A 13850-nucleotide genomic window follows, 5' to 3' on the forward strand; every position below is an offset into this window, starting at 1 on the left:
GAGCTTTGCTTTGAGGTTTGCCTGGAAGTTTCCTCTCACTTTGTCTGACTGCAGGTTTCCAACATTGAACCTCTTTCTGGGGGCTTTACTGTTCCTGGACTTTGGCTTGAAGTGAAGGTTGAGCTTGCAGCAAACCAGCCGGTGGTCAGTGTGGCATTCCGCGCTGGGCATGACCCTGGTGTGGAGCACATCTCGTTTGTCTCTTTCTTGCACCAGGACGTAGTCCAGGAGGTGCCAGTGTTTGGATCGGGGATGCATCCAGGTAGTCTTCAGGCTGTTTCTCTGCTGAAAAAGGGTGTTTGTAATTACAAGCCGCTGTTCTGCGCAGAGCTCCAACAGGAGGCGCCCGTTGTCTTTGCACTTGCTGACACCATGCTTGCCCAGGATTCCTGGCCAGGTTTCTGAGTCTTTGCCGACACGAGCGTTGAAGTCGCCAAGGATGACAACCTTGTTGGCTGTAGGGGTGCGTTGAATGAGGTTGCGCAGATCAGTGTAGAACTTGTCCTTTTCTGCTTGTTCCGCCTGGAGGATTGGAGCATAGACACTGATGAGGGTGATGCGACACTTGTTTTGAAGGTGGAGTCACATGGACATGATCCGGTCCGAGTGGACTGTCGGGAGGTTTTCGAGTTTGGATTCAATGGAGTTCTTGACCATGAAGCCTACACCAGATAGGTGTCGTTCATCCATAGGTTTGCCAGACCAGTAGAGTGTGTAGCCCGCGCCGCGTTCTTGGAGGCTGCCTACATCTGCAAGGTGGACTTCACTGAGAGCGGCTATGTCGATATCAAGTCTGAGGAATTCACGTGCAATGAGGGCAGACCAACGTTCAGGTTGGTGGCTGTCAGCCTTGTCTAGCATGGTTCTGATGTTCCAGCATGCTAGATTGAGTTTGTGAGCATCTTTTGAGGGGGAGGACGTGGAGGGGGAGGACGTGGATATGTCCTCGGGCCTGCGCAAAGGAGCTTTTAGGTAGAGTGCAGTGTGCGCAGTACTGGCCCCACCCTTTTCACCCATGGTTCGTGTGCCGTGGCCAAGCAAGCTGGGACGTGGCAGCGAGGTCCTTGGGTCGTAGGTTTTATATCGGAGTGGCCTTCTCCTATGCAGGTTTCTTACCCGGGCTGGAGGGGCCTGCCTCCCCTCCTAGGTTGGACCATACTGCCCGGACCGGGGCCAGGGCCGCCGCTGCTTTCCCTGTGCCCAGACCGGGGCCGCTGCCTCCTTCTTTCTGCCCGGACCGCTCTGCTGAGGCCGGGGCCACCGCCTCACCCTTGCTTCTGCCCGGACCGGGGCCTACGCCTGCCTCACTCGACCGAGGCCAGGGCCGCCGCCTCACCCTTGCTTCTGCCCGGACCGGGGCCTACGCCTGCCTCACTCGACCGAGGCCAGGGCCGCCGCCTCCCCCTCGCTTCTGCCAGGACCGGGGCCTCCGCCTGCCTCACTCGACCGAGGCCAGGGCCGCCGCCTCCCCTTCGCTTTTGCCCGGATCGGAGCCGCTGCCGCCTACCCTCTGCCAGAATCACAGTGCAAACACAGGAACTACTGACATGGTCTTTGCCCTCAGACAGCTCCAAGAAAAGTGCAGAGAACAAAACAAAGGACTCTACATCACCTTTGTTGACCTCACCAAAGCCTTCGACACCGTGAGCAGGAAAGGGCTTTGGCAAATACTAGAGCGCCTCGGATGCCCCCCAAAGTACCTCAATGTGGTTATCCAACTGCAAGAAAACCAACAAGGTCGGGTCAGATACAGCAATGAGCTCTCTGAACCCTTCTCCATTAACAATGGCGTGAAGCAAGGCTGCGTTCTCGCACCAACCCTCTTTTCAATCTTCTTCAGCATGATGCTGAAACAAGCCATGAAAAACATCATCAATGAAGACGCTGTTTACATTCGGTACCGCACGGATGGCAGTCTCTTCAATCTGAGGCTCCTGCAAGCTCACACCAAGACACAAGAGCAACTTGTCCGTGAACTACTCTTTGCAGACAATGCCGCTTTAGTTGCCCATTCAGAGCCAGCTCTTCTGCGCTTGACGTCCTATTTTGTGGAAACTGCCAAAATGTTTGGCCTGGAAGTCAGCCTGAAGAAAACTGAGGTCCTCCATCAGCCAGCTCCCCACCATGACTACCAGCCCCCCCACATCTCCATCGGGCACACAAAACTCAAAACAGTCAACCACTTTACTTATCTCGGCTGCACCATTTCATCGGATGCAAGGATCGACACGAGATAGACAACAGACTCGCCAAGGCAAATAGCGCCTTTGGAAGACTACACAAAAGAGTCTTGAAAATCAACCAACTGAAAAACCTCACAAAGATTAGCGTATACAGAGCTGTTGTCATACCCACACTCCTGTTCGGCTCCGAATCATGGGTCCTCTACCGGCATCACCTACGGCTCCTAGAACGTTTCCACCAGCGCTGTCTCCGCTCCATCCTCAACATTCATTGGAGCGACTTCATCAATAACATCGAAGTACTCGAGATGGCAGAGGCCGACAGCATCGAATCCATGCTGCTGAAGATCCAACTGCGCTGGGTAGGTCACGTCTCCAGAATGGAGGACCATCGCTTTCCCAAGATCGTGTTATATGGCGAGCTCTCCACTGGCCACCGTGACAGAGGTGCACCAAAGAAGCGGTACAAGGACTGCCTAAAGAAATCTCTTTGTGCCTGCCACATTGACCACCGCCAGTGGGCTGATATCGCCTCAAACCGTGCATCTTGGCACCTCACAGTTCGGCGGGCAGCAACCTCCTTTGAAGAAGACCGCAGAGCCCACCTCACTGACAAAAGACAAAGGAGGAAAAACCCAACACCCAACCCCAACCAACCAATTTTCCCCTGCAACCGCTGCAACCGTGTCTGCCTGTCCCGCATCGAACTTGTCAGCCACAAACAAGCCTGCAGCTGACGTGGACATTACCCCTCCATAAATCTTCGTCCGCGAAGCCAAGCCAAAGAAAGAAAAGAATTTCCCAATACCATTCTTTTTCCCCCAAACTATTTTCTTGCACATCAAATGTTCCAGGATTCCCTGAATGCCTAAAGATTGGTGATCTTTGTCTTTTTTTAAAAATTTTTTATTTTTCACACCATAAATCACATTAGACATGATATACACTATTTCTTTTTCACACATATACAGTGACTTTTTCTCCCCCCCCCCCCTCTCCTGCCAAGCCACCCCCCACCCCCCCTCTCATCCATTTTACTTATACAATCTAGGTTGCATTAAGCCAGTCAGACAATGTTGTCATTCAACAAAAATACACCAGAAATTCTATTGAGTCCATTCTTTTCTTTCCTTCTCCTTCCATCAACTTGGGTAATGTTTATCCCCGGTAGGTTTTCGCTATTGTATTTAATGTAAGGCTCCTATACTTGTTCGAATATTTCAATATTATTTCTTAACCTATATGTTATTTTTTCTAATGGAATACATTTATTCATTTAAATTTAGTAGTTTCTTCCTTTTAATTTGGTTATGTTTTCCATTAATATTTAAAGTCATATAGTTCAGCGCAGCCCTTTTATATTTTGTTTATCTTCTCTTTCCGTTTTTCCATCATTACCTTTCCTCCTTTTCCATTTCTGTTTTCTTATTTTCAACTCTTTATAAGACAACATACCTACAACATCCAACATTTTCCTTATTCTCCTATTTCTATCTTATTTATCCCCAATCTCCCCTTCCCCTCCTGAGTTGTCCTTTATCCCTTGTCGGACAACCACATCTCCCCTCTCCATTTGGATTTGCGAATCCACTCGCAAGCGTCAACTGATTTTGCAGTGACCGCTATTTCCCCCTACCCCGCCCCCCCAGAAAAGATTTCACTTTTCATATGTCACAAAGGTCACTCTTTTAATTCCCTCCTTTTTCTCTCTATTCCATTACCTTCCCTTATTAATTCTTGTCTATACTATCTATATTTTCCTCTAAGTACAGATACATTCACGTATGCACATTGTCTCTATTCACTCTTATACCTCTTTACCCGCATACATATCAATCGTGATCATTTTTACTCTCATTACCCGTCTTCATCCCTCAGTCTATTTTTGTCTTTACCCACATACATATCAATCGTGATCATTTTAACTCTCATTACCCGTCTTCCTCCCTCAGTCTATTTTTGTAATTGTTCTGCAAATTTTCGTGCTTCTTCTGGATCCGAGAATAGTCTGTTTTGTTGTCCTGGAATAAATATTTTCAATACCGCTGGATGCTTTAGTATAAATTTATACCCTTTCTTCCATAAAATCGCCTTTGCTGTATTGAACTCTTTTCTCTTCTTTAGGAGTTCAAAACTTATATCTGGATAAATGAAGATTTTTTGCCCTTTATACTCCAGTGGTTTGTTGCCCTCTCTTACTTTTTCCATTGTCTTCTCCAGTACCTTTTCTCTTGTAGTATATCTTAGGAATTTTACTACAATAGATCTTGGTTTTTGTTGTGGTTGTGGTTTAGAGGCCAATACTCTATGTGCCCTTTCTATTTCCATTTCTTGCTGTAGTTCTGGACATCCTAGGGTCTTAGGGATCCACTCTTTTATAAACTCCCTCATATTCTTGCCTTCTTCATCTTCCTTAAGGCCCACTATCTTTATGTTATTTCTTCTGTTATAATTTTCCATTGTATCTATTTTTTGAGCTAGTAGTTCTTGTGTCTCTTTAGTTTTTTTATTAGATTCCTCCAATTTCTTTTTTAAGTCTTCTACCTCCATTTCTGCTGCTCTTCCATCTTGTCCATTTTCTTTCCCATTTCTGTTAAGGTCATCTCTATTTTATTCATTTTCTCTTCTGTGTTGTTTATTCTTTTTCTTAAATCATTAAATTCCTGTGTTTGCCATTCTTTAAATGACTCTATGTATCCTTTAATAAGAGAAAGTATATCCTTTATCTTGCCTTTCTTTTCTTCTTCTATTTCACTGTACTCTTCCTCTTCTTCTTCTTCCTCTGGGTTGGCCATCTGTTGTTTCTTTGGTGCCCTTTCCTTCTCTTCTTTCTTGTTTCTATTGTCTTCTGTGGTCTCTTCTTGCTGCAGGTGTTCTGCAGCTGTCGTTGCCGGCTGTGGAGATCGACTCCCCAGCTGGTCCCCCCTCCCGTCGGTGTGTTTTTTTTCATTCGCATCGCGCATGCGCGAGGAATCGCGCATGCGCGGTTGCGCACTTTTACTCGGCTCAGCGAGCCATTTTTGTAGTCCATTATTTACCGACCTGAGGGAGCAGGTTTCTCTCTCCGCAGCGGGCCTCTTCGGACAGGTAAGGCCTTCACCTTTTTCCTCCTTTGTCTTCTCTTCCTCTCTTCTTACCGTTGCTTTCGATTTTTCTTTTTTTGTCGCCATCTTCTTTCCACCTTTATACTCATTTTTCTGTAACTTTTATTTCTGTGCCTTTGTGTTTTCCTTTGTTTTTCCCGACTTTTCTGGAGAGGGCTGGAGTTCACCGTCCGGCCACTACTCCATCACGTGACTCCTCCCGGTGATCTTTGTCTTGAATACAGTTAGTAACCTGGGCTCCATATCCCACTTGGATAAAGAAGATTCACCATCCCTTAGATGAAGACATTTATATAACCTTATAACCATATACAGCACGGAACATGCCAGTTTGGCCCTACTAGTCCATGCCACAACAAATTCCCACCCTCCTAGTCCCACTGACCAGCACCTGGTCCATAGCCCTCCAATCCTCTCCCTTCCATGTAATTATCCAGTCTTTCCTTAAATGTAAATAACGTCCTTGCTTCAACCACCTCTGCCGGAAGCTTATTCCACATCCCAACCACCCTTTGCATGAAGAAATTTCCCCTCATGTTCCCCTTATAATTTTCCCCTTATAATTTTCCCCCTGCAATCTCAAACCATGGCGTCTGGTTTGAATATTCCCCACTCTTAATTGAAAAAGCCTATCCACTTTGACTTTCTCTGTCCCTTTTAAAATCTTGAACACCTCCATCAAATCCCCTCTCAATCTTCTACACTCCAGAGAAAAAAGCCCCAGGCTGCTCAACCTTTCTCTGTAACTCAAACCCTGACATCCTGTCAACATTCTCGTGAACCTTCTCTGCACTCTCTCACTTTTGTTTATCTCCTTCCTATAATTTGGTGACCAAAACTGCACACAGTATTCCAAATTTGGCTTCCCCAATGCTTTGTACAATTTCATCATAACATCCCAACTCTTGAATTCAATACTCTGATTTATGAAGGCTAACATTCCAAATGCCTTCTTCACCACTCTATCTACCTGAGTATCAACTTTGAGGGTACTGTTTACCATAATTCCTTAATCCCTTTGTTGCTCTGCACTCCTCAATTGTCTACCATTCAATGTATATGACCTATTTAGATTTGCTTTTCCAAAATGCCACACTTCACACTTATCCATATTAAATTCCATCAGCCATTTCTCAGCCTACTCTTCTAGCTTTCCTATATCTCTTTTTAAGCTACGGTAATCTTCCTCACTGTCCACAATACCACCAATCTTTGTATCATCTGCACACTTACTTATCCAATTTACCACCCCTTCTTCCAGATCATTAATATATATAATAAACAATAGTGGACCCAGGACCGATCACTGAGGAACTCCACTAGCACCGGTCTCCAATTTGACAATGCTGATTGTCCAACCCCTGGTTCTAGATGCCTCATTCAAGGGAAGCATCATCCTACCAATATCTTTTTAAGATTCGAAAGAGTTTTGTATGCTTCAATGAAATCACTTTTCAGTCTTCTGAACTCGAGAGAGCCAGCAAGCACATCAATCCATGAAGTAAATACCTTATGCTGGAGAAACTCAGCAGGTCAAACTGTGTTCTTTATATAGCAAAGCTAAAGATACATAACCAACATTTTGGGCTTGAGCCCTTCATCAAGGTACCTCAATTCAAAAATCTGTAGTTTCAGATTCTCTATTTCCAGGAGTTCTTTTCAATGTCATCTTCTGTAAAGATAAACTTTTTTTTTCAATTCCTCTGGTGTTTCTTTGTCCTCGAATACAATTTCTCCAGAGTCACTCTTTGAGTTAAACAGGAAAGTCTGTGGACGGTCAGGGTTGTAATGCAATACACAAAAGTGCTGGAGGCACAGAAGGCCACACAGCATCTATAGGAAGTAAAGGCTAACCAGTGTTTCAGGTCTGAGCCTTTGTCAAGGTATGAGCAAAACCAGGCAGGTGCCTGAATAAAAAGGTTGGGGGAGAGGAGGGAGGAAGGGTCTTGAGAAGGAGCACAGGCTGACAGGTAAGGGGCCATAGATGGATATAGGTAGGAGGGTAGAAGAGAAAAATGCTGATTTGTGTTAGGGGAGGGGGGTAGCTCGCAGAATATGGGGCAAGAAGGGAAAGGGATTGGGAGCTAGAGGAAAGAACAGGGAAAGAGAGTAACACAGGAGAGGGTTTTTTCTAGAAACTGGATGTCGATGTTAATGCTTCACTTCTCTCAGCACAGAATATTTTCAAATCTTTTCTCTCTACTTATCAACAGAAGCATAGATTGCTCTCATGTTCAGCTCCCTTTCCTTATCAATTGCTTCATCCTGAATTTTCCTATATCTTCACCCACTTTTCTTTTGGCAATATGCTGTTAGTCTTTCTCTTTGATCTAATATTACGTTTAATTGATCTTCTTAGTCATGTTTATTTGGGCTTTATGCTTTAAGGGGCAAATATTTGTTGTAATTTATTTAAATGTTGGTCATGGGTTATTTACTGTCATAACCTCTGACGTTTCACAACCCTTGACATTGGAAAAGTAAGAAGTGATTTATTTGAAATATACAAAGTTCTTAACGAAACTCAACAGCAAGGAGTAGTGGAAATATTTGAACTGGGTGGGATGTGTGGAACATGGTGTCAGTGATCTCAAATTAAGGGGATGGCTAAACAGGACTGAAATTTGAAGAAATGTTTTTTGTCCAGAAAATGGTGTGTCTTTGCCAATCTGTTTGCAGGAAGCTCTTGTAGGCTCAGTAATTCAGTGTTTTCACAGGAGAGATCGATATATTTTTAGATATTAGGAGCACATTTTTTCAAATATATATAGCATTGTTAAAATGGGACCATTATTGAATTACTATATTTTTTTTCTTTCCATTAAGCTTGTTACATGGATGAGAATGGATAACAGACCTGATTGTTTTTTTTGTGATTCATTGACATGTGCCAAATGTAAAGGAATAATAGAATACTTTCTCAAAATAATCCATGGACATGAATTCTTCCAGCAGTCCTGTATTCCCATAAATGCAGAAAATGAGCAGTGCATTTATTGAACGAAACATTTGCTTTTTAGTGATTGGAATCTGTGAGATCATGCAGCAGAACAAAATCCTGCCACCCATTAATGCTGCCTCGATCAGCACTCTCTCTAATCTGGAGGGATTTGGCATTGACAGGATTTGTGCTCTGAACAATATCCTGAATATTATATCATCCAGCTAAGAGGTTTACTGGGTATTTTGAAATGTGAAATCAATTAAAATAATAATTGATGATATTTTTCTATTTAGTAGAGACTGTATAAGTTGACTGACATATAAATCGACCCCCATTTTTCAGCCTTTTAATGGCATATCTAGCGTATAAGTCAACCACAATTTTCTGGATGCCTGAGTTGGCTTGTTGACCAGCATAAAAGTCAACCCACAAAGATTGTGATGTCTGAGATTGGCATATACGTCGACTCCAAAAGATCGTCCAGATTGATCTGCTGGGCATTGATTGGAGGTGATTGCTATCATGGAGGGTCCATCGAAACAACGCAACTCACAACGAAAGTATGAAGCAAGTTTTAAATTGACCATGGTAGAAATGGTGAAGCAAACCAACAACTCTGGTGCTGCAAGAAGATTTGATGTATATGAGAAATTGGTAAGAGATTGGAGGGAGAAAAAAGAGACTTTAAGAAAAATACCAAAAAGATAATGTTCCTTGAGAAAAGGAATCACTCATTGGCCAGAGAGTTGAAACATCACATTGCAGAATGGGTACGTTAACAGAGGCAAGATTGCTACAAAGTCTCCCAAAATAAAATAAGAACATTTGCACTGAAGTGGGCAAAGTCACATTCAGACCTCAGTGAAAATTTTGAGGCTACATTAGGCTGGTGAAACCATTTCATGAACAGGAAAAATTTGGAATTATGACAAAAAACAAAAATTGTTCAGAAACTACCAAAAGATCTTGATCATAAAGTTGTAAATTTTCACCAGTTTATTATATGTGACCGGCAGAAACACAAGTTTAAATTGGCAAATTTCAGAAACATGGACGAATGAATTTTGACAAGATAGGCAATAGAATAGTGGAATGGAAAGGTGTTGAAACTATGCAAACCAAAAGTACAGGCAATAAAAGGACCAGGTTTACGGTAGTGCTATCGGGTATGGCTGATGGGACAAAGTTAAGACCCATGATAATCTTCAAACAGAAAATTAAACCTAAAATAAAATTTTCTGCGGATATTTTTGTACATTTTCATGAAAAAGAATGGATGGATGAAAATGGTGTTAAAAAACTACGAATAGGCAATGTGTGGAACAGGCAGCCTGCTTGTTTACGCAAAGGACAGAGTTTGCTGGTCTGGGATATATTTTATTAGCCATGTAACTGATAAGTCTAAAAGTAGATTAGCACTACATATTACTTACATGGCAGTTCTACCGGGTGGTTTGACATCTATATTGTAACCTCTCAATGTCTGCTTGAACAAGCCATTCAAAGACCATGTGCGCGAGGAATGGAATACATGGATGTTGAGTGCAGAAAAGTCGTTCACAAAAGACTTCACTTGATATGCTGTGTAACTTTGTGCTCAAGGCATGGGACTAAGTTAAAGTAGAGACTGTGATAAAATCATTCAAAAAGAGCGGTATCTCTTGTGCAATTGATGGCATGGAAGATTATTTATTGTGGGACACTGACGATGAAGCTGAAACCACCTCATCGGATATAGACGGGGACCCGTATGATGAGTGTTTAAACAGTGTAAGTATGAATGTGCTTGCTGCCATCTTTGCTAGTGAGAGCAATTTTGAAGGGTTCTAAATGCATTGCTTTCATAAAATCTGTTGCAGTTCAGTTTTTTTTGGTTTTTCAAGAGTCGACTTATATGCTGAATTTGCATGGATTGGATTTTGAGCTGAATTTAAGGTCTCAAAAGTACATTTGGTGTATAAATCAACTCCCCCTTTTTTGAGAGTTGTTTTTGGGTTTCATGACTTGACTTATACGCCGGAATATACGGTATGTGTTGAGAAAGCAGTTTTTTTCATACTGAGACTATGTGCACAAGAATTGAATCAACCTCATGGTGGTTCTTTAACCTAACCTCATATGTATGTCTCATTTTTCCAATTTTGCATGATTTCATAGCTTTGCACATTGGATGGTAGCCTCTCTAAGCAATATTGCTCATAGATGGGTAGAAATTTGTAGCAATTCCAACATTGTAAATTTTGAGACTTGTTTCATTAAGGACATCATTAAGGTGTAATGAATCTTAAATCTCCTCGTGTGGTAAATTTCAAAACCAGAAATGAAATGGTTTTCATCATTTCATTCATTTGTTAAGCCCTGCACAAAATGTTATAATCACAACTTTTGAATGCAGTGTAAGTCATGTCATGGAAATGAAGTTGTGAATACAATTAGAACACTGGATGGATTTTATTATGCAATTATCAGCTAAATTGCCATTTCTATTTTACACTGTTAATCTAATGCAAAATGACCTCTCTGATGTTTAAGAGTTGAGTTTGAGCTCTGCTTCATTTTAAAATGTAAGTGTACAACCTTCCCAGTGAAAATAATTTTTAATAGCCATCTACTGCAATATGAGTTCATGTTGATTTCAAAGCAAGGTGTTTTGTTTGTTTAGTTCTTTGCTTATCGAAGATGGAAACACTGATCTTCCACTACTTGTCTCTAAATGTTTTGGCGAATGTTGTATGGGTGAAAGCCTGAAGAAAAATTTTATTTCTTAAACTAGAAGTATTTGGTCACACAGCAGACTGGTAAAAAAAGGCAGGTGAATAGAAATAGTCTTTTCATCTCCTCAAATGTTTCCTTTTGTTCAATTAGATAATGCCAGTTCTGTACCTCACTTCCATTTACCCATCTTTCCTGAGACCCTTGTACAGTGCCCTCCATAATGTTTGGGACAAAAGCACTTTTTAACTTTATTTTCCCCTGTGCTCCACAGTTTTAAATTGATCAAACAATTTACATGATTAAAGTGCATGTTCCTGATTTTAAGGTTATTTGTATTCATTTTGGATTGACCATATGGAAATTATGACACTATTTATACATAGTTCCCCCTTTACAAGGCACCATAATATTTGGGACATTTGACTCCACAGGTGTTTGTGATTAATCAGGTATTTTTAATTGCTTCATTGGTGCAGGTATAAGAGAACTAATTGCTTCTAAGCTCTTGATCACCATTGAAGTCTGTAGTTACCATTTTTCAACATGAGTATCAGAGCTATGCCAACGTGAGTCAAAGAAGCTGTTGTGAGGCTGAAAAACAAGAATATTTAGGATGACCAAAATCAACAGTTTTGAACATTTAGGGCTTGGTGTTGGGTCCCTTGTTGTTTATCATTTACATTAATGATTTGGATGATGGAGTGGTAAATTGGGTTAGTAAATATGTGGACGATACAAAAATAGAGGGAGTTGTGGATAGTGAGGAGGGTTTTTGTGGACTGCTTAGAAGAGTGGGCTGAAAGGTGGCAGATGGAGTTTAATGTAGATAAGTGTAAAGTGCTTCATTTGGGAAGATAATCAGAACAGGACATAGGCAATGAAGGGGAGGGCATTGAGGAATGCAGAGGAACAGAGAGATCTTGGAGTAATGGTTCATCGTTCTTTGAAGGTGAATTCTCATGTAGATAGGGTGGTGAAGAAGGTTTTTGGTATGCTGGCCTTTATAAATCAAATCAGTAGCTGGGAGATGATGTTGAGACTGTTCAAGGCATTGGTGAGGTCAAATTTGGAATACTGTGTGCACTTCTGGCCCTCAAATTATAGGACAGATATTTATAAGGTAGAGAGGGTGCAGAGAAGATTTATGAAAATGTTGCCTGGATTGCAGTATCTAGAATACAAAGAAAGATTGAGTAGACTGGGTTTTTATTCATTGGAGTGTAGAAGGTTGAAGGGGGATTTGATAGAGGTATTTAAAATTATGAGGGGGATAGATAGAGTAGATGTGAATAGGCTCTTCCCTTTGAGGATTGGTGAGATTGGAATGAGGGGTCAAAAGTTAAGGGTTAGGGAGCAAAAGTTGAGGAGTAACATGAGAGGAAGCTTCTTCACTCAGAGAGTGGTGGCTGAATGGAATAACCTTCCGAATGAGGTGGTTGCAGCATGGTCAATTTTGTCATTTAAGAGAAGGTTGAATGAGAAGATGGATGTGAGGGGATTGGAGGGTTATGGACAGGGAGCGGGTAGGTGGGACTAGAGGATTTGACTTAAATCAGCGCGGACTAGAGGGGCCGAGATGGCTTGTTTCTGTACTGTAATTGTTATAAGGAGAAAAAGCAAACTGGTGAATTCAGTAATCGTAAAGGGACTGTTAGGCTAAGGGAGACCTCCACTGCAGATGACAAAAGAATTCTCATCATCATGAAGAAAAATCTACAAACACCTGTCTGACAGACCAGAAACACTTCGGGAGGCAGGTGTGGATTTATCAATGACTTCTGCTGTAGAAGACATCATGAACAGAAATGAACAGAAGAGAGGCCTGGCAGACCATCACCAGGGAAGATAATCAGCACCTGGTGACATCAATGAATGACAGACATTGCATGCAAGAGATATGCAACAAAGTATTAAACATGACTACTTTAATATACATACCATTGCTATGTCCTAAATATTATGGTGCCCTGAAATGAGGGGACTATATATAAAAAGTGCTGTAATTCCTACATGGTCAAATCCATACCCTTGAATAAAATCTGAAATGTGCACATTAATTATACGTGAATTGTTTGATTACAAATGTAAAACTGTGGAGCACAGGGGCAAATAAAGGAAAACCGTCTTTGTCCCACACATTAGTGAACACACTGTAGTACTCAGCAGTTCTCTCTCAGTGGCAATAGCTTGGATCTCCCAGTGGCTACCTATTTCTTTTTGAGTATTTTATTTATAACACCATGATACATATACTCAAGAATATACAATAATAGATAAAACAAAAGAAAAAAAACATACATAGTATTGTGGTGGCGCACATCCTCATGGCGATCCGGCCCCGCTTGTATCGCCACGTGACGGGGCAGCCATGGGGAGATGGCGTCGTCAGAGGTTTCTCTCTGACTCCAGCATCCCTTCCAGCGCGCGCCCTGGGCAGCGATTATGACATCACAATGTACCAGGTGACTGAGCTCCTGCTGCCCTTAAAGGGGCGTGCTGAATTTGAATAAAAACAGTCGTTAATGACCCTCAACGTGGTGGCTGTGTTTCTTCCACTGCTCACACCGCCACAGTATATTTATTACAAACTAACCCCCACCCACCTAATCCCACCCTCACTAATCTACCCCCCACATGAAGAAAAGAAAAAAGAGATTAACTATAATAACAAAATTCATCAATTAATTACCATGGATTGGAGAAACACCAACACTGTGTAGCCTGGGGGTTCAAAAAACTCAAACCCATATAATCCAAATCAGGGCTCCAAGTTCTACGATTAAAAAAAAATGATCGTATTCGATATACTATCTCCGAATACTCAAATCAATATCATTTTTCCAAGTAATTGCTAAATATTTTCTAGCTGCATCTAATGCTAATCTCAAGAATGTATGTATCTAC

General features: G+C 42.0%; 1 protein-coding gene and 1 long non-coding RNA gene across 4 annotated transcripts in view; one reads left to right on the forward strand and one right to left on the reverse strand.

Moving 5' to 3' along the window:
- The window catches only part of LOC138760480 (uncharacterized), a 52986-nt gene extending 39614 nt beyond the window's left edge, over positions 1 to 13372 (reverse strand). The window contains exon 1 of the long non-coding RNA XR_011355645.1: positions 13245 to 13372. This is a non-coding gene — a long non-coding RNA (uncharacterized lncRNA). The remainder of the gene's footprint in view (positions 1 to 13244) is intronic.
- The window catches only part of LOC138760479 (protein kinase C epsilon type), a 680128-nt gene that overhangs the window by 82282 nt on the left and 583996 nt on the right, over positions 1 to 13850 (forward strand). The window lies entirely within an intron of this gene.

The sequence above is a fragment of the Narcine bancroftii genome, chromosome 4 (genome assembly GCF_036971445.1).
Source record: "Narcine bancroftii isolate sNarBan1 chromosome 4, sNarBan1.hap1, whole genome shotgun sequence".
NCBI lineage: Eukaryota > Metazoa > Chordata > Chondrichthyes > Torpediniformes > Narcinidae > Narcine > Narcine bancroftii.